Source organism: Chelonoidis abingdonii, chromosome 15 (genome assembly GCF_003597395.2).
Source record: "Chelonoidis abingdonii isolate Lonesome George chromosome 15, CheloAbing_2.0, whole genome shotgun sequence".
In the NCBI taxonomy this organism is placed as follows: domain Eukaryota; kingdom Metazoa; phylum Chordata; order Testudines; family Testudinidae; genus Chelonoidis; species Chelonoidis abingdonii.
The window spans coordinates 47765091-47784233 of record NC_133783.1 but is presented as its reverse complement, the minus strand read 5'-3'; the positions used below and the strand labels follow the sequence as shown (position 1 = coordinate 47784233).

The window sequence follows — 19143 nt, the reverse complement described above, 5'->3', positions numbered from 1 at the left end:
GCAAAGCAAAGCTGGGAATACTCTTGAAGTAGCAACTCTAAACATAATTCTGTTTATGGAAGATTGAATCCCCAAATTACCTCAGCTGTATATTCCGGATGGTCTGGTTTCCCTCTAGACAGCAAACCAATAAATAAATAGTAAAATATTGGTCATCCCGTCTGAAGTTCAGGACCAAGAAAAAGTACAGCTAGCAGCATGCATTAAGAATGAGGTATTATATGAAGACCCAAATACTTCCAGTCTCTCTTGGCATTGAGATAAGAGTGACAGCAGGTACCTTAAAAATACCAGACAGACTTGACGGTGTGGACTTAGGTGAAGGAATGCAAGCAGGAATTTACAGTGATTGTGCATGGAAGTATTCGGTCCTTTTTCCATCAAAATTGTGTGGCTTGTGATACAGCATGGCCAGAGGGCAGCATAAGAGTGTTAGCAGGGGGCCTTATTCCCTGCCAAGGGAGGAAGGTTTGCTTTAGATTAACTAGAACAGCTGTGGCCAATTAGAGCACCTGACTGACTCCAATTAGAGCACCTGACTTCACTTAGAGCACTGACTCCAGTCATGGGATATAAACCCCTGCTTCAGTCAGACAGGGGGGGTAGTTGAAGGAGAAAGGTTGGATTGGAGCAGAGTGCAGATTGCAGAAGAGAAGAGTTTGTCCAGAGAAATAGAAGGTTTGGAGGAGTGCTGCGGTGGATTGGAAGCCCAACAGAAACCCTAGGTAAGGGGCACCAGGCTTGTATAGAAGAGAGAGGCCGAGAAGCCCTTCACAAGCTGACGGGTATGAGAGGGAGTAACCCAGGGGAAGAAACCGCTGTCAAGTGGTTTCACCACAACCCCAGGGCCCCTGGGTTGGGACTGGAGTAGAGGGCGGGCCCAGGTCCCTCCTCTCACTCCCCTCCTCCAAGGACACTAGGGGAATGATTAAGAACTGGTTCAGAGGCAAGCAATAGCGCCCTGAACCTACCCCAGAGAAGAGAAAGCGCGAGACCCAGAGAACAGTACCGGCAATTTGCCACACGTGGTGTCAGGGGTGGATCTGCGCGCTGGGGACATAGTCCAGGGGGGCAGACATAACCCTCCCACCCTTAAGATGGACGACGTGGTCAAGGCCCTTATACATGCCACCGCGGCCAGCAGGAGGCTACCAGGGTCCAGGCAACCGCCAACAAGAGAGGCGACTAGATTGCAGCAAGAGACTAATCAGCTGCTGCTGAGTCAGGCTGCTCAGGACCGAGCCCTGTGAGAGACCTAATAGCCAGATGAAGACCCTTATGGAACAGAATCACCACGGGGAAGGGACCCGGACCATACGGGCTAGCCATTACTTACAAAAATGACCAGGGAGGTGATATGTGGAAGCATACCTCCTGGCTTTTGAGAGAACAGCCCTGCGGGAGGCCTGGCCCCGAGAACAATGGTCTGGTATCCTTGCCCCATTCCTATGTGGGGAGCCCAGAAGGTCTATTACGATATGTCTGCAGAAGCTGCAGCAAATACTTTCCAGCTAAAGGCAGAGATCCTGGCCAGGTTCGGAGTAACAACGGCACTACGAGCCCAGAGGTTCATGAATGGCGATATATGGAGGACAAGACACCCCGAACGCAGTTGTTTGACTTGATCCACCTGACCGGAAATGGCTGCGCCCTGAAGCCCATAGCTCTGAGGAGATGATGGAGGTACTAATATTGGACCGGTATATGCGGGGGTTACCACCAGGACTCAGGACTTGGGTGGGTCAGAATGACCCCTCTACCTATGATGAGTTGTCTCCCGTCGGAAAGACAACTGGCAGCCCGCGAACTGTTCCAGACTCCAAGCGGGGAGACATGGCAACCCAGGAAGACAACCCCAAACCCAAGGCCCCGGACTGTCGAGAACTCTAGAAAAACTATAACGGGAGGAACGACAGTGAGGAATGGCTCGAGGCCAGAAAGGACCTGGGGTTTTGGGAAGAGTGGTGGGGGGCCGGCCAACTAGCCCAGGCAGGGGGGTGATAACCGGAATGAGGGACGGTGTTATGAATGTGGGGGAATTGGGGCATATAGCAGCCCCAATGTCCCAACAAGGAGGTGCCTATGCAGTGTAATCTGGGGAGTTATGGGAGCAATGTGGCCTGATCAACCTGGTAGGGGTTACATTGACCTCACATGGATTTACCAGACCAGTAAAAAATGAATGGTATAAAAACCATAGCATTAATAGATTCGGGAGTGCTGTCACGTTGTCTCGGGAAAGTTGGTGGGAACAGACCAACTAACTCGGCAAAAGCACAGGGTAACATGCGTACATGGCACCGTGAATTTTTACCCTACAATTCCAGTACGGATTGAAATCCAGGGAATACACCAGAGTTTCTGCAGGAGTAGTCCCAAGCTCCCTTATCCTGTTTTGATTGGGAGACTTCCCTGGGTTTGAGAACTTACTGACCCCGATAGAGGCAGAGAGAGGTAGCAACCCCCCAGGTTGAGACAGAGGCAACTAAAGATAGCCTCGCCCCAATGTTTGCTGAATTTGCTCCAGATTGTTCTCATCCCTGGAAAACCCCGCAGGGCTAGGCGAGAACGAAGGGCGGCTAAAAAAAGTTAGGGACCAGGATTCTGGCAGCTAATCAAAAGAACTTCCCTTGTGGGTAGGCGAACCCGCCCAGGAGACAAGGAGAAGTTCGGGCACGGAGGACTCAGAGGAGGTTCCTGGCCCAAGTGGGAGCACCCAGGGAAGAGTTGAAATAGGCCCCCTGGAATTAGGTCAGTTCAGCACTGCACGTGAGACCTTTGGGCAGGACCAGGCCGAAGATCCATTATATGCAAAGTGAGGGAGGAGTAGTAGGAAGTAAATGGAGTGCCTGTAGAAGGAAAAGTCAAAGGCCCAAGGCCATATTACGTGCTCAAACGTGATCTGTTGTACAGAATAGAGCAAATACGAGGGGAAGAAGTAGAGCAACTCCTAGTCCCACGGAACACATAAGGCCGTACTAGAGTTAGCTCACAGTCATTTATTTGGGGACATCTAGGGTAGACAAGACGCTGGATAGAATACTAAGAAGGTTTTATTGGCCAGGAATACGAGCAGAAGTCCAGCGTTATTGTGCCTCCTGCCCTGAATGCCAGCTGCATAGCCCCGACCTCACTTGCGGGCCCCACTAGTACCTTTACCTATTATTGATGTCCCCGTTCGAGAGGATAGCTATGGACATAGTGGGCCCACTAGAAAAATCGGCACGGGGCCACCGAAACGTACTAGTCATCCTTGACTATGCCACACGATATCCAGAGGCCCTAAAGGATCGTCCAGATGGCCATCCTTTAAGAAACCCCACGTCTAAGGCAATAGCTAAAGAACTACTACAGGTTTTCGCCAGAGTGGGCATCCTAAGGAGATCCTGACAGACCAGGGTAACCCCGTTTACGTCAAACTAATGAAAGACTTATGTGCCCTGCTCCGTTACAAGCCATTCGGACCTCCGGTAGTCTACCATCCACAAACAGACGGACTAGTCGAAAGATTCAATCGAACCCTCAAAAGTATGATCCGGAAGGTGGTAGCACAGGATGGAAAGGACTGGGACAACTCTTTTGCCGTATCTAATGTTCGCTATACGGGAAGTTCCCCAGGCGTCCCAACCGGGGGTTTTTCTCCTTTGAACTCTTATATGGAAACGCCCACCCACGCGGATATTGGATATCGCCAAGGAGGATTGGGAGGAACAACCAACCAGGAAAGAGAATATTATTGAGCATGTGACATCAGATGCAAGAGCGGGATAACTCGAGTAACCCGATAGTACGGGAGCATTTAGAAAAGCACAAGAGGCACAGCGGACATACTACAACCGTCGGGCGAAAATGCGAAAGATTCAGCCGGGGGAACGGGTGATGGTGTTAGTGCCGACCACAGAAAGCAAACTCCTAGCCAGTTGGCACGGACCATATGAGATAGTGGAAGCCATTGGAGAAGTGAATTATAAGGTTTAGACAAACCAGACCGCCGGAAGCCAGAGCAAAATACCACATCAACTTACTGAAGCCCTGGCATGACAGAGAGACGTGTCTGGTCACTCGAGGAGCTCTACTCAGGCAGACGGCCCGCAGGAGCAGGTAAAGATATCTCCTGACTTAACCCCAGAACAACGGATGGAAGTCATTGAAATGATCCACCGAACCAGGACGTATTTTGTACCAACCAGGGCGAACGGCACTAGTCCAACATCATTTGTCACAGCCCCGGAGTAAGGGTGACGATAAGACCATATCGAATACCGGAAGCTAAAAGGGAAGAATTAGATGGAAGTGCGAAGATGCTGGACTCGGGGTCATTGAAGAATCCCACAGCAGTGGTCCAGTCCGATCGTACTAGTCCCCAAGCCTGATGGCACCCTGAGGTTTTGTAACGACTTCCGGAATTAAATGAGGTATCCCACTTCGATGCCTACCCGATACCACGCATTGACGAGCTGGTTGATCAGTTGATTCAGTTAGGCAAGGCCAAATACCTAACCACCCTAGATCTGACCAAAGGATATTGGCAAATACCCCTGGCCAAGGATGCCAGGAAAAGACTGCTTTTTCTACACCCGATGGCCTGTTCCAGTACACTGTCCTCCCTTTCGGAACTCCATGGGGCCCTGCCACATTCCAAAGACTGATGGATAAGTTTATGTTTGACGACCCCATGCCAACTATTGCCGCCGCCTATCTAGACGACATAGTTTACTAGCCCTGATTGGGGAGGAACACCTGGACACAAGTGGAAGCAGTGCTGGACGCTTTGCGAAAGCGCTGGTCTCACCGCTAATCCTCTGAAATGCGTGATAGGACTAGCTGAGCCAAATACCTCGGGCATGTCGTAGGGAGAGGGTGGTGAAGCCCAATGGAACAAGGTGGAGGCAATTACAAGATTGGCCTCGACCAATCCGCAAAGAAGCAGGTCAGAGCATTTTTGGGTATAGTTGCATGACTATCGAGAGATTCATCCCTCATTTTGCCACAACAGAGCGGGGCACATGACGGATCTGATAAAAGCTCGGGGCCCGAGATAGTGAAGTGGACAGATGCGGCGGAAGCAGCATTTTTGCAGATTTGCGGACAAGCCCTATGCTGCCATCCGGTACTCATGGCCCCAGACTTCGAGAAAGGAATTCATCCTGCAGACGGACGCCTCGGAGGTGGGATCGTCGGTGCGTCCTTTCCCAGATGTAGGGAGGAGGAGCACCCAGTCATCTGTACCTCAGCGGAAAGCTCCTCACCCAGGGAACAAAAATACGCGTTGTTGAAAGGAATCGTCATGGCGATAAAATGGGCTATGGAGACTCTCCCGCTACTATCTCCTGGGGCGGCGGTTTACCCTTGTGACTGATCACCAAAGGAGTCCCCGCTCCAGGTGGATGCATAGAACAAGGGAAAGAAAACGCCAGAGTGACGACCGCGGTGGTCCTCACACTCTTTGCAACCTTTCCATTTTCGGGTCCAGCGTAGGGCTGGAAGCCAACATGGGCAACGCTGATGCCTCTCACGCCAACACTTGCCTCTCGTCCCGAGTAGCCAACCCTTGGGGTTGAGCAGGGGGCGGGGAATATGTGATTACAGCATGGCCAGAGGGAGCAGAGAGTGTTAGCAGGGGGCCTTATTCCCGTTGCCAAAAGGGAGGAAGGTTTGATTATAGATTAACTGAACAGCTGTGGCCAAATTAGAGCACCTGACTTCACTTAGAGCACTGAACTCCAGTTAGGCACCTGACTTCAATTAGAGACCTGACTTCATTAGAGCACTGACTCCAGTGATGGGATATAAACCCCTGCTTCAGTCAGACAAGGAGCCTGTGGTAGGTTGAAGGAGAAAGGTTGGATTGGCAGCAGAGGTTGCAGATGGCAGAAGAAGAAGAGTTTGTCAGAGAGAAATAGAAGGTTTGGAGGAGTGCTGCGGTGGATTTGGGAAAGACCAACTCAGAACTCCTTATGGTAAGGCGGTCACCACTGGCCCTTTGTTATAGAGATCACGGCTCAGGAAGCCCTTCACATCTGGTGCTGACAGAGGGATTCTTGAGGAGGGTATTTAAGCCCAGGGGAGAACCATCGTAGTTCAAGTTGGTTCACCGACAGACGCGCAGGGCCCCTGGGTGGGACCGTTGGAGTAAAGGGCAGAGGCCCATCAGGTCCTCTTCCCTCTCTCCTACTCCCACTCCTCAAGGACTATAGCTTAGGGACTGATTTTTAGAACTTGGTTCAGAGGCAAGGCAATTAGCGCCCTGAACACTACTCCAGGAGAGAGAGATGCGGACCCAGTAAGAACAGTCCGGCATTTGCACAACAAGTGGTATCTAAAAAAAAATTCCCCTCTGGCACCCTATGGGTGGTAGTAATGTGTCTTCCTCCACCTCGGGTCCTGTCGAGGCCTGGGAGTTTGAGGTTCATGCGCGGTGTCTATAGCTGCATCTCTAGCATGCACTCTTGCTGAGATCAGAGAGCTTCTGATGATTGTTCCTGGGATGGATGAATTGCAGCCATCATACCCAGCTAGGAGTCACGCCCCGAAGTGAGTCGCGCACACCACTGGGACACTTGATGTGCTATCCACGAACTCAACTTATGCCTCTCATAGTTCCTCTATTCAGTGCCCTGAGGTACTAGTCTCGGCGTATGCTTCTCAATCAAATTCAGTCGTGTCTGAGACCACAACCCCAGGGCCCCTGGGTTGGGACCTGGAGTAGAGGGCGGGCCCAGGTCCCTCCCTCTCCACTCCCCTCCTCCAAGGACACTAGGGGAATGATTAAGAACTGGTTCAGAGGCAAGCAATAGCGCCCTGAACCTACCCCAGAGAAGAGAGAGCGCGAGACCCAGAGAACAGTACTGGCAATTTGCCACAGGCTATAGAAAGTAGGAATACTTTTGGGATTCTCCAGTCAGCTAGGAAACAAACTGATAGTTGCTAAACAAGAGGAATATAATTAACAGTGCTTAAGAACCCTAATTTACTGGGTGTGCTACAAAAACTCAGATAAATCTTGCTATTTGTGTTCTGAAGTCAGACCAGTTCGCTTAAATTTCATATTCAAAATTCAGACTTTAATACAACACTATGGCCACTTTATAAATGTTCTCAGCTTACCAGCTTCGTCCATTGTCCTATAGGAAAGTATGTTTCAACTCCTCATTCTTCAACATATACACAGGTGGCACATACACTCTCCTTCTTCGGTGGCACTTCAGCGGGAGCTCAATCGGGTTTGTTTGGTTTTGGTTTTTTCCCCCCGCCGCTTGGGGCGGCAAAAAAGCTGGAGCCAGCCCTGATCGCAATCATAGAAATGTAGGGCTGGCAGGGACCCCAAGAGGTCATTTAGTCTAGGCTGAGGCAGGACCAAGTAAATCATTCCTGACAGGTGTTTGTCCAATCTGTTCTTAAAAATCTCAATGATGGGGATTCCACAGCCTCCCTAGGAAGTCCATTCCAGTGCTTAGTTAAAAGTTTTTCCTGCTATCTACCTAAAGCTCCTTTGCTGCACGTTAAGCCCATTAATTTTTTGTCCTACCTTCATTGGACATGGGGATCAGTTGAACACATTTCTCTTTATAACAACCCTTAATATATCTGGAGACTCTTATCCGGTCCCCGTCAGGCTTCTTTCCTCAAGACTAAACATGCCAAGGCCTTTTTTTAAACCTTTTCTCATAAGTCAGGTTTTTAAAACCTTTTATCATGTTTGTTGCTCTCCTCTCTCCAATTGTCCAAATCTGTCCTAACATGGGGTGCCCATTACTTGAATACCCAGGTGCAAGTGCGATCTTCTAGCATGGAGCCCCTGAAGGAGCTAATACCACTCCTGCTGTCAGCACCACAAGGGAAAAGAGGGTGGACAAGACAACCCCTGCCACACTAATCCTTGGCTGAATTTTCAGTCCCTTGTGGCTATTTGCAGCCAGTGTAAGTTAGAGAAGGCTGAGGGCTACTTTAAACACAGCATGGGGATAGAGCTGTAGCAGGACCAGAAGTTTGCATAGGTGAGCGAGCTTCAGGCCATCTTTGGACACATCTCTCTGCAATTCAGCCATGCCTTAAGATTCAGCCTAATATCTACTTTGCTCAGCTATATGCCCTAAGCACCTTGTAGCTCATATCAATCTAGAAATGAGGATGGGCAGCAATATAGAAAGAGTTATTCTATAGAGTATTAGAGTGACTAATACTGATGAATGAGCAATAGATACAGCCATCGAATCACTAACTTACAGAATAATATCCTAGTCACATAGTCATCATTTCAGATATTGGGCTTGGTTCTCTCCTGCACAATCTTTTAGAGCTACTACCTGACAGCTTTAACTTCCGCCAGCAGCTGAGAATCCTTAATGGACCCCTGGCGATTGAGAATTGCCATGGAGCATGAGAGCTCCACTACACCCTCTCTCTGCCCCATATGCTAGGAGACCCAGTTACAGCACAGGTGCATCAAGAGGGAGTTCCCCTATGCCACAATAATCCTCTGCTGGGTCACAAAGGTACATAGAGGCCAGCAACTAACTAGAAAATCTGGGCCACTTTATTTCTTTCACTGTGTTGCCCTGTTGTATGAAGAGGTGCCTCCTACTTTAATTTAGTGTTAAATTAGCAGGAAAAATTGCTTCACATTTCCATGAGGTGTTACTTTATGCTACATAGATGCTTAGCCGCCATTTGATTGCTTCTGTGTGAAATCCCAGTTCCTAGTGGATAGGTGTCCATATCATAAAACTTGGAAATAAATAGTCCCTGCCCCAAAGAGCTTACAATATAAAAGAAAGGGACATTTGGGACTGCCAGAGAGCATTGCGTGGCCCCCTCGCTTCTGCCCCTGCTGCGCCCACAAACCAGACAGAGCCCTCTGCACTGGTGCAGTCACCCATGCTCTTTATTCACAATACACTTTCCCACCACCTTCTAGCTACAAACAGCTTCAGTATTACAGCCTCAAGGACTGCTAGCTCCTGCAGCCAGCAGAGAAGAGCTCACAACTCCCTCTAATTCTCTGGCTCCTCCCCATGGTCAGTGGGTCAGCCCCTGGCTTGGGGAAGCTAGCCCCCCCAGCCCCGCCCCTTCCACACCCACCAAAGCCCAGCCCCCACTGGGACCACTGGCCCCTGCTCCAGGTTAGTGCCCCAACCCTCACCCCTCGCCTCCCCGGGCCATGCCGCCAGGCCCAAACCCCGGCCAGCATTCCCCAGTTTCCCCTGAAGGCATTCCCTGACCGAGATGCCAGCCCCAGTGTTGGACAGGTGGCTCAGCCAGAGCGCCTCCAGCCCCAGGCAGGTGACACAGTTGGAGCAGCCCCAGCCCCAGCGCTGGGCAGGCGGTGTGGCCCCAGCATCGGGAGACTGGGTGGCATGGCCGCAGGGGTGCACCGCAGGGAATAGCAGGCAGGATGGGGCTTAGTGGTGGAGCATGGGGGCACATGTCAGGCTCTTTGGGAAGGCAATGCTTTCCTGTGCCTACTATACCCACCCCCCATGCTCCTCCCTTTCCTTCTTCCCCTGGCTTCTTTCCTGCCAGTTCCACGTTCACCAGTCAGGCCTGGGCTTACTCAGCCAGCTCCAATCCCCTTTCTTGATTGGAGCTGGCATGACAGTCGCCTGGCTCTGATTTCCTTAGCCAGCACCCTGTCACAAGGACATAGTCTGAAACCCTTTGAGTTGTACATTACTCCATGCCTAGTCCCACTGACTTCATTGGGACTACTAAAAAGGTGCTACTCGTCATAGGCAAGGATGGCAAAATCTCATTCATAGAAGACAGGAGACACTGGGAAATCCAGGAGGAGAAATACAGTTTGTTTGCTGCATATAATTAATAATACTTTATACCTGGAGACAGTTTTTATCTTTAGACATCAAAGCACTCCAGAAAGGTGAGCAGGGATCATTATCCATGTTTTAGACATGAGGAAATGAAAGCACAGAGAAGTTAAGGCCTCAGTTCAACAGAGCACTTATTTAAGATTAAGATTAACATTATCATTAAGTACATGCTTAAATCCAACTGAAGTCATTGCGCCTCACATCTCTTGTCAACTGTCTGAAATGGGCCATTGTTACCGAAATATCGGGTCTGCCTAGCTGAGAGCCAATAACAGCTTGACAGGGATAAGGAAAAATGCTTTATTCTGCAGAAAAAAGGAGAGCCTTGTACCTTGGTACAAAAAAACTATACTCAATACAAAATACACCATCTTGATTATCACTGTAAAAGCTTTTTTTCTCCTGCAGATAATTGCTCATCTTAATGAATTAGCCTCTTAGAGTTGATATGGCTACTTCCACCTTTTCACATTCTGTATGTATATATAATCTCTTTACTATGTTCCATTCTATGCATCTGAAGAAGCTTGCATACCACAAAAGCTTATGCTCAAATAAATTTGTTAGTCTCTAAGGTGCCACAAGTACTCCTGTTCTTTTTTTGAATAGGGATAGACGTATGCATGTGTACAAATACTGGGCTGGATCAGAGTCTAAGTGACATGGCCAAGATCGCACAGGGCAAAATCACTCACTGTGGGCCTCCTCTTCCATTCTCCTTTATTATGTATTCAGGCACAGAAATAAAAAACCTCTCAGTATCATGCTGCTACCAATATGGCTCTGAGTTAACTGAAGATAGGATTCTCTCTCTCTTTTTTATACATGTGGACAGATAATCCTTAGGAGAGAGAATACAAATGGACACTGCTGTGTAACGTGAATGTGGAAATTGCATTTTCTCATACCTATGAAAACCTAAAATTGCATTTTTACAACAAGAATTATTAAAAAGAAATGGAGCATATGTGCCCAACGTGGTTACATGCTTTGTAAGTTTATGAAAAGTTGCTATTCTTGTTCATAAGCATACTGAGAGGATTTTACTAGCTTCCTATAATGGATCCCAAACTGGCATTGCTTTAGACATTCTACCTCAATAGAAATGGCAAGTATGCCCTCATCCCCCTAATTGCAGTTCAAATCAAACAAACTAGGCTAGACAGCTAATAAGAAACTTCATTCATTCTAAAATGGCTCCTCATTGAACTATGAGTTACTTTTATACATTATAATATGCAAGATCCAAAAAGACATATCATGAAAGCCACAAATACTATTTTCCCCTCTCGTTTAATGGCTGGTTTAAGGTTACATATTTTACCAAGTGAAAACCACGTAGGACCTTCAGTAAGTGTGTCTTCATATTTTGGTTTTCCTCTCATAAATTACATTTCATATAACTAAGCTTTTCTTATTACTGGAAGCAGGGAACTTGCACAGAATCCAATGCTACGAAAGCCTAAAAGTCAATTAGAGCTAATTGTTTTGGGTTAGTTTAAGAAGGCAGCATGGTATGCTCTATTTGAAGCTCAGTGCCAAAGTAAAGAACAAAAGGCAGTTTACATAGTTCGTTTTGCATAGGAAAATTAATATTTAACATATAATTTTTAGCAGCTTTGTTTAAGAGTCTAAAAAGTGCAAAAACATTGTGAGGTCTTCCATTGCTGCTCCTTCTTCGTGGTGGTTTCCCCTTTTTATGAACCCTGCGCCCCATCTCCTTTTGGCATCTTATGTTTTTCCAGTTCCATACGTACTAAGAGAAGGCGGCAAACTGTCCCAGAACAAAATGTCTGTGTTCCACTATAAACTGACTTAGCATATTTCTAGGAATGGCATGATTATGACGGCTCCATGACTGGAGACTCAGGAACAGTAATCTCCAGCAACTACATGTACAGTTCCTAAAGGTTACACATAATGAAAACAGGGCTGTGATTTTATTATGATTATTTTTAAGAAAAGGCATAGAATTGTCAGTGAAAATGACATAAATCATGAAACTATAGTTAAAAAATAGAGTCTACAGTAAAAGTTGAGAGTTGACACAAAGAAGCATGGAATTCATAGTTTCCATGACAAACGAGCAGCCACACTCATTTAGAACCACACACCTAACTCTTTCTAGTAAATTAGTATCTTCAACTCATATGCTACATCATCCAACTGAGAAACTCGTGTTTTAATGACTAGTCAGTCTCTGAGCTAACCTCAACAAGATGGTACTCAAATGAACTATGTTGCATTTCAGAACCTCATGCTTTGAAGAAATCTTCATTATTCTTTCTGGTATTTTATTTTTACTGTGCAGTACATATGGCCCATTTTAGAGTACACAACTGTAGAACAGGCATAAATCTCTAAGGGCAGGATTGCGACCTGCCTTCCCAACACTGCAGAAGGGGGCACTTGCACTGACAACCCACATCAGTGATTCTGTCCTTTATTCTCCCTATTACGTCTGATTGTTCCTTCAGCATCTCTTTCAGGGAATCCTCCTCCTTCCTTTCCCAAGAAGGATCCAATCCTCATCCCTTCCCTCTTTTCCCTTTACTCTCTCTGGGTTATCTCACTTGGTCATACAGCATCAGTTACTATCTGTATTGCAGATGACTCACCTTTCTACCAAATCCCACATCTCCACCCTGAACTGTCTCCCACCACCCCCTACCACATCTCAGATGTTTCTCCAGCATCCCCTGTTAATGTCAACCTGAAATGGACAAAACTGAATTCCTGACTATCCCTCCTAAACTGGCCAGTCCTGTCACTGGTGACAATACCACCATCTTTCCGGTCACTTAGGCCATTAACCTGGGAGCCATCTCTGACTTCTCTTCCACTACCCCCACACCATCTCTAAATCTTTCCACTTCTTCTCAGCCAGTCCACAAAACATGGCAGTGAAACCATCTTCATTGGCATTTCCAGCAGAGCTACACCAGAGGTAGTTCGACAGTGGGAGACTTCCTTAAAAATGCCATTGAGGACTAGATAAGAGTAATGAGAAAAAAATTAAGAAAAAATTATGCTGTAAAGAGGGGGGGGAGTTCCTGTGAAAACTGTTAGCCTGTGAAACAATCTTCCAAGTGCAATGATGGAAGCCCTATTTCTCGTGGCTTTTAAAATGAGACTGGGCAAAAGTCTAGAAAATGAACTGTAGGGACAAGTCCTGCATTTTCAGAGAAATGACTGGATGAATTAACAAGTCATGTCCATCTCTAACTTTTAGGATTCTATTATAGAAATGTCACAACTGACTGAAGCAGCTCACCTACTTTGTTGTAAATAGTACTCACTGTAGTTATAGGCAAATTCAAATATTTCTGCATGCCAAATACTCATCTTACTGATTCCAGCCATCAAGTAACATCATCCCATCTCTGAGCAGATGGTCTGGAGGCCTTGGTAGAAGCTGCTGGGTATCCAGAGGAATTTGGCAGAGTACCAAATGCTACCTCCTTCTGAAACAGCTTCATGTCATAGTGACTCAGTACAAAAGCTCACAATAACAGTTTGCAGTATTTCTGAGTGTAGGGAATAAGTGTGCAGACAAAGCCATTAACAGTTTCCAAAATAAACTCCAACAGTTAATTAACAGGACTGCACCGTTCCACACATGCACCGCAAAAAGATGCTTGCTTACACATCAGACAAGCAACTGCTAGGTGCCAGTACTCTCAGTTTGACCACAGAAATGTCATCAAAATTAACTATTTTGGTATCTTAAACCCAAAAGCACTAGAGACAAGCTCAGTGAGATCAAGGAAAAGGATTTTCACCTGTCAGCCCATCTCTTTGTTGCTATATCCAATTCATACTCACATCAAAACTGGTCTCACTTTGTTACTCTTTTTAATAGCTCCACTGGAAGACAATACTATTCCTTCAAGTATATGCACACGTCAATTACAGCAGCTAGAGGAACCATTCAGATTTTAGCAGAAATAACATCCAGAAAATTCAAGACTACTAGCAGCAGAACTAAACATCACAGCTGAAGTAACATTGTAAAAATGTGATCAGAAAGACCAGCATTATATGGTGACTTTTCTTGGCTACCATTATGCCCCATTAAGCCAACCAAGCAGATCCACCCATCTTGGACCCTTCCCCATTTGCCAGGTCATGGCCACCATCTCCATCCTCTCCAACTCACCCCTTCAACTTTCCCTTCTCTCTCTCTTCCCATAGTTTTCTCCTCCACCCTGTAAGAACAAGAAATCAGTCTTCCAACTGCCACCATCCTGCCACTGCTTCTGGGAATACAAAACTAGGACCTGATCCAACTCCCATTAAAGTACAGGGGAGAGTTTCTATTCACTTCAGTGAGAACTGGATCAGGCTGCTCAGAGCACAAACATGTTCTGAGTATTTGGCTTCTCCTTTCAGCAGAGCTCCTTCCAGAAATGTGATACTCCATGTGCTCACCTATCAGGACTATGTCTAAAGCTCCCTCTGACTATAGATTACAGTCAGGTAAGAATAACTGGTCTTTTGTGGATGGAATGTTGAACACAACCCCTTAAGATTTTGACATCCTAATGGTAAATAGATTTGAAATTACTTGTTTTTCATATCAACATTTACATTCAAGCCCTTTCACATATTAATAGATTCATACTCTACAACCACATCCCTCCACCCGTCCATTCCTTCACCTGCTTCATCCATCCATCTGTCAACTTCTCACTTCATTAATTCCTTTATGTTGCTCCCTGAGGCTTGAGTTCATCAACTAGGCCCCTACCATTGCTGTATTTAAGTCCCTTCTCAAAGATCCACTTTTGCTGGACTGCAAAGGAAATTTAGCCGACTAACCCCGTCTAGTTGAAGATACAGCCAAGCACTGCATGGACACTCTATTATATGTTGTACTCCTTCATCCTAACCTTTGCCTCTTTATTGTAAGATCCTCAGGGCAGGGAACATGCCTTCATTTTGGTCTGAAACACACCTAACACATTTCAGGCATCACCAGAAAAATAAAATAAAAATAAAATAAAATAAATAAACCTTCATCTAAATCTAAAAACAAACATATTAACAGGTTTAGAAGAAACAAAATAGTTTACTGCAAGAACCACAAATTGACTTCAGTTAAACCTGTGATGTCTTTGCCTGATATATTAGACAGCTGATGAGACTGCATACCCAACTCATCCACTTTGAAATTACTTTTTAATGCGCCATCAACTTACATTGACACACAAAAGAAAACAGAATACTGGAAATCGCTGCAGTCATCAATCCTGAACTGACGGGCTCATCCCACTTTATTACTCTCATTAGACAAATACATGGAGCATTCAAAGATCAGCTGTCTGCTCTTCCTGTCTCCCCTTCCCCTCTCTCCAGCAATCTTACTTTTCAGTCAATATACCCTTAGAAACACATTCTAGTACCCTTACTTGCACTACATAGCAGTTTACCCATGCATAGTCCCATTGATTTCAATGGCACTGCATATGGAACAAAGTGTTAATCTTTTGGCATAAGGGTGTCAGAATCTGGCTCTTAGTGATAAAACAAGACAGCAGGCGTCTACCGATGCCAGATCAGCTATAAAAGCATTTGTCGGCTTCATTTTCCAGCCAGACTTCACCAAGTTATAGCATGGGAAGAGCATTAACTGCAGGCTTCAACATTTCCCTCAGAGTGATAGATTGACACCAGTTCTTGCTGCAGTTCCACTAATCATACAGTACTATTAACATTACTGAGGAGTATGCCAGTGCTGACCCTTGGAAAGGTTCCGTACCTTCCTTCCAGTGCAATCCCATAGAATACATTTTGGAAACTGCTCCTCCCAGCCCTGAACTATCCTGTTAGCCCTTTGGGGTCCCTGGGAAGCCACTAGGGGAGATTGGGAGGTAATAAGAATGATGGTGCCATCAACATGTTGACACCCAGCTCTGTCTTTTTTCATCTCACCTGGATGCAGCCATCATGTGGTTTGCAAATGTCCAACACACGCAGAATCTGGATGAAAAACAATTGGCCAATGATTAATCTGGAAGAGATCATAAATAGTAAACTTTATGAGCTTTCTCCCATGTCCTTAAAGGGGACAGACCACCCTGTTACAAACCGTCCAGCTATAAATCAGGTAGAATTGAGACTGGAAAGCATAAAAACCTAAGATAGACAGAAATCAAGACCAAGTGTAACCAAGAAGGGAGAATGTGTAAAGCACATTCTCCAGGATTCAAATTAGTCATTTTACCAGACTGATGAGAAGACAGGAAAAAGTCAAGCTGTTCCAGACTGATGGAAGTGTGTCAATAAATCGTGAGCTTTTTAAAACGGCATAGAACTTCTAGCCCTCAGAGATAGATTAACTATGTGTACTCTGAACTATCAGACCTTTCATTCTTTCATCCACATTTGATGATTTTTGTTGCTTCCCTCACCCTTTTCCATTATGCCAATGGAGTACATTTAAAATCCATTATCTACTACTATCTACATAGACATTCCTACGCCAGTGAGTGCATATGTAAGGAATATGCACTCCTTACATAGACCAACACCTTCAAATCTGACTACTGTTGGGCTCCTAAATGCATATTTCAGCACCTAAATATAGCTGGCATAATTTGTGATAGTGGGAATACAGGCTCAATTCATCACCTAAATTATTTGTTGCAAATTATTCACTCAGCTTTAGAAGCAGCTTTTCAAGTTGCCATTACATCCCAGAAAATCCCAAGGTCCTAGTTCCCTTTCTGTTCAAAGCCCACCCATGAGTCTGATCACACACATGATGAATTACTGTATTTATTGCTCTCATCTGATTCTGCTGTGTAAAGAATCCTGCAGTCATGTTGCTGCCTGCGAACAGGGACTGTACCATCTGCTCAACAGCAAAAGAGCAATGAAAAAGGAAGAGGAATGAACACATGAAGAGCAAGAAAGAATGGAACAGAAAATATGAGAAAATGACCTTACCAATATCATATGCTAACGTAGACCATTAAAATAGCTTTCTTTCTGTATTGTCTATCCAGCATCAAGTGACAGAACCAATAACATTATCATATGTCATCCTACACAAGCCAAGTCCTGCTAATCTCTCCTTTTCCATCCTTTCGCCACTGTGTTGCAGTATGTCATCCCAATGAGTTCAATTATCGCTTTGTTATTTCAGGTACAACCACTAGCCCTGGTACACATGCACCCCGTCTCAGACTTGTCATTGTCACGGCTTGTTTACCATGGAAGTGTTAGAATTCTGTAGCATCATGACATCTGGTGATACTAAGCATCATTGAAATGCTTGCCATCTTCAATAAGGGATTGACACAAACAGCTCATCAGTGCCTCTTTGTATATGAACACACTGAAAAGGAAGTGGTAGAATGAACAAGATAAATGAGGTTTCTGAAGCAATGGTCAGTTTTTTCTCTCATTTTCTTTACAATAGTATAATCTTGGATATTAAAGAAAACAGACTCAGATGCAAAAAGTTTAGCTGACTGTTACACACACAATCTAAGTTTCTCTGAATGTAAGAAGGTGTCAAAGCATCCAATAGTAATCTAATTGCTATTGTACATCCTTGGCTTTTCTTTCCAAAACTGATGTTCTTATGTCTGCTATAAAGTAGAGAAGAGATGGACTACTGAAAACACACCCCAAAGTTCTACAGGCATTCAAAATCTAAACTCCAGCCCTGGCTCTGAATTTTGCCAGTAACCCCAGTTTCAGATTTTTCAAAAGCACTCAGCATTTGCCAAACTGCACCCACAGAAGTTTTATCATCAATTTCCACAAGAGCATGCTCTTGAAAAATCCCACTTCCGTTTTTTAATCAGTGCACACTCCTTTGTCAGCCACAAAAGAAGGAATTTTGTGGCACTTTATGTCAGTTACCAGAGATGGAGACTAAAGGGCTACAGAGTCCCACATTCCAGAAAGCATCAAGAAAAGTAAATATCTATTCACTATTATTTTCAAGTACTCAAAAGACCATTAGGGCACCTCACAAAAACAAAGTCATAGTCAATTTCCTAAAGAGCATACAACTGAAATTCAGCTTGGCAGATTAGGGAGTGTCACGCTAAACAGACAGAAAAAAGGGCGGGTGAGGCGAAAGAGATGGGATGTTAGATGGGGTGGGATCTTTCCTGGGCTCTGGCTGGTGAGTCTTGCCCACGTGCTCAGGGTTTAACTGATCGCCATATTTGGGGTCGGGAAGGAATTTTCCTCCAGAGCAGATTGGCAGAAGCCCAGGAGGTTTTTCGCCTTCCTCTGCAGCATGGGGCACGGGTCACTTGCTGGAGGATTCTCTGTAGCTTGAGGTCATCAAACCAAAATTTGAGGACTTCAATAACTCAGACATAGGTTGGGGGTTTGTTACAGGTGTGGATGGGTAAGATTCTGTGGCCTGCATTGTGCAGGAAGTCAGACTAGATGATCATAATGGTCCCTTCTGACCTTTAAGTCTATGAGTCTATGAGAAGGGTTACAGTGCTAGGGTCACCTAGTTACTCAGTAAGTCACATACACATCTTGATGAGCCACGTAATTATTTTCAGCCATCTCACTTTTCATGGACAGCGTGGCTAGAGGGACTTGATTCAGATATGAGGGGGAGGAGGGCTGGTGAACGGATTTGAAAAGGATATTTTCATGATGAGGAGGCTGCAAGGAAGAAGGCAACAAAGGGGGCACCAAGTCTGACAACAAGGCAGAATGGGGGCGGGGAATATGGAGGCAGAGAATATTTTCTGAATATGCTGAATCATGGAAAGTTGTAAAGCAAAGACCAGAACATAATAAGCTTCATTTTCAATAAATACTTGCCATGACTACATTAATTTTGTGGTGGCTAGACAGCATATAGCACTAAATATTGCCGATGCCGTATCATTTTTTTCTACTCATCTCTTCAAATATCATGCGTAGGCACCAACAAGCAGTTATTTGTGGCAAGGAGTTACCAATGTTCACTGAAGCAGTTGCCATAAACATAACTTTATTTTCTTTCTTTGTACTGATATTCTCCAAAATGTGCCAAATATAACATGCTTTTCTAAAGAGACTCACTATTATTTCAGCCTTAACATGCTGGGCTAAGAATTGCAGTGTCATGAAAATGTCCTTTGTATAAATAACAGCTTTCCCTTTATACAGGGTCTGCCACTTCCTCCACCCATTGAAATGTGGCACTTCTGGGCTGTTTAATAGTGCACAACACGACGGCTCAGGAGTTCAGGTCGGTACACTATGAGCGAACATCATTAACAAGTGGGAGTAATGTAGGGAAGTAAAATGCCATGATCCTTCTTGGGAGTTCAGCCAGAAGAATGGA

At 45.5% G+C, this 19143-nt stretch overlaps 1 protein-coding gene across 1 annotated transcript in view; it reads right to left on the bottom strand.

Annotated features, from left to right (window-relative positions):
* The window catches only part of FGFR2 (fibroblast growth factor receptor 2), a 142020-nt gene extending 126235 nt beyond the window's left edge, over positions 1 to 15785 (bottom strand). The window contains exon 1 of the mRNA XM_075072502.1: positions 15762 to 15785. The gene's annotated coding sequence lies outside the window, so the exon portion shown is untranslated. The remainder of the gene's footprint in view (positions 1 to 15761) is intronic.
* Between the last annotated feature and the right edge of the window lie 3358 nt (positions 15786 to 19143).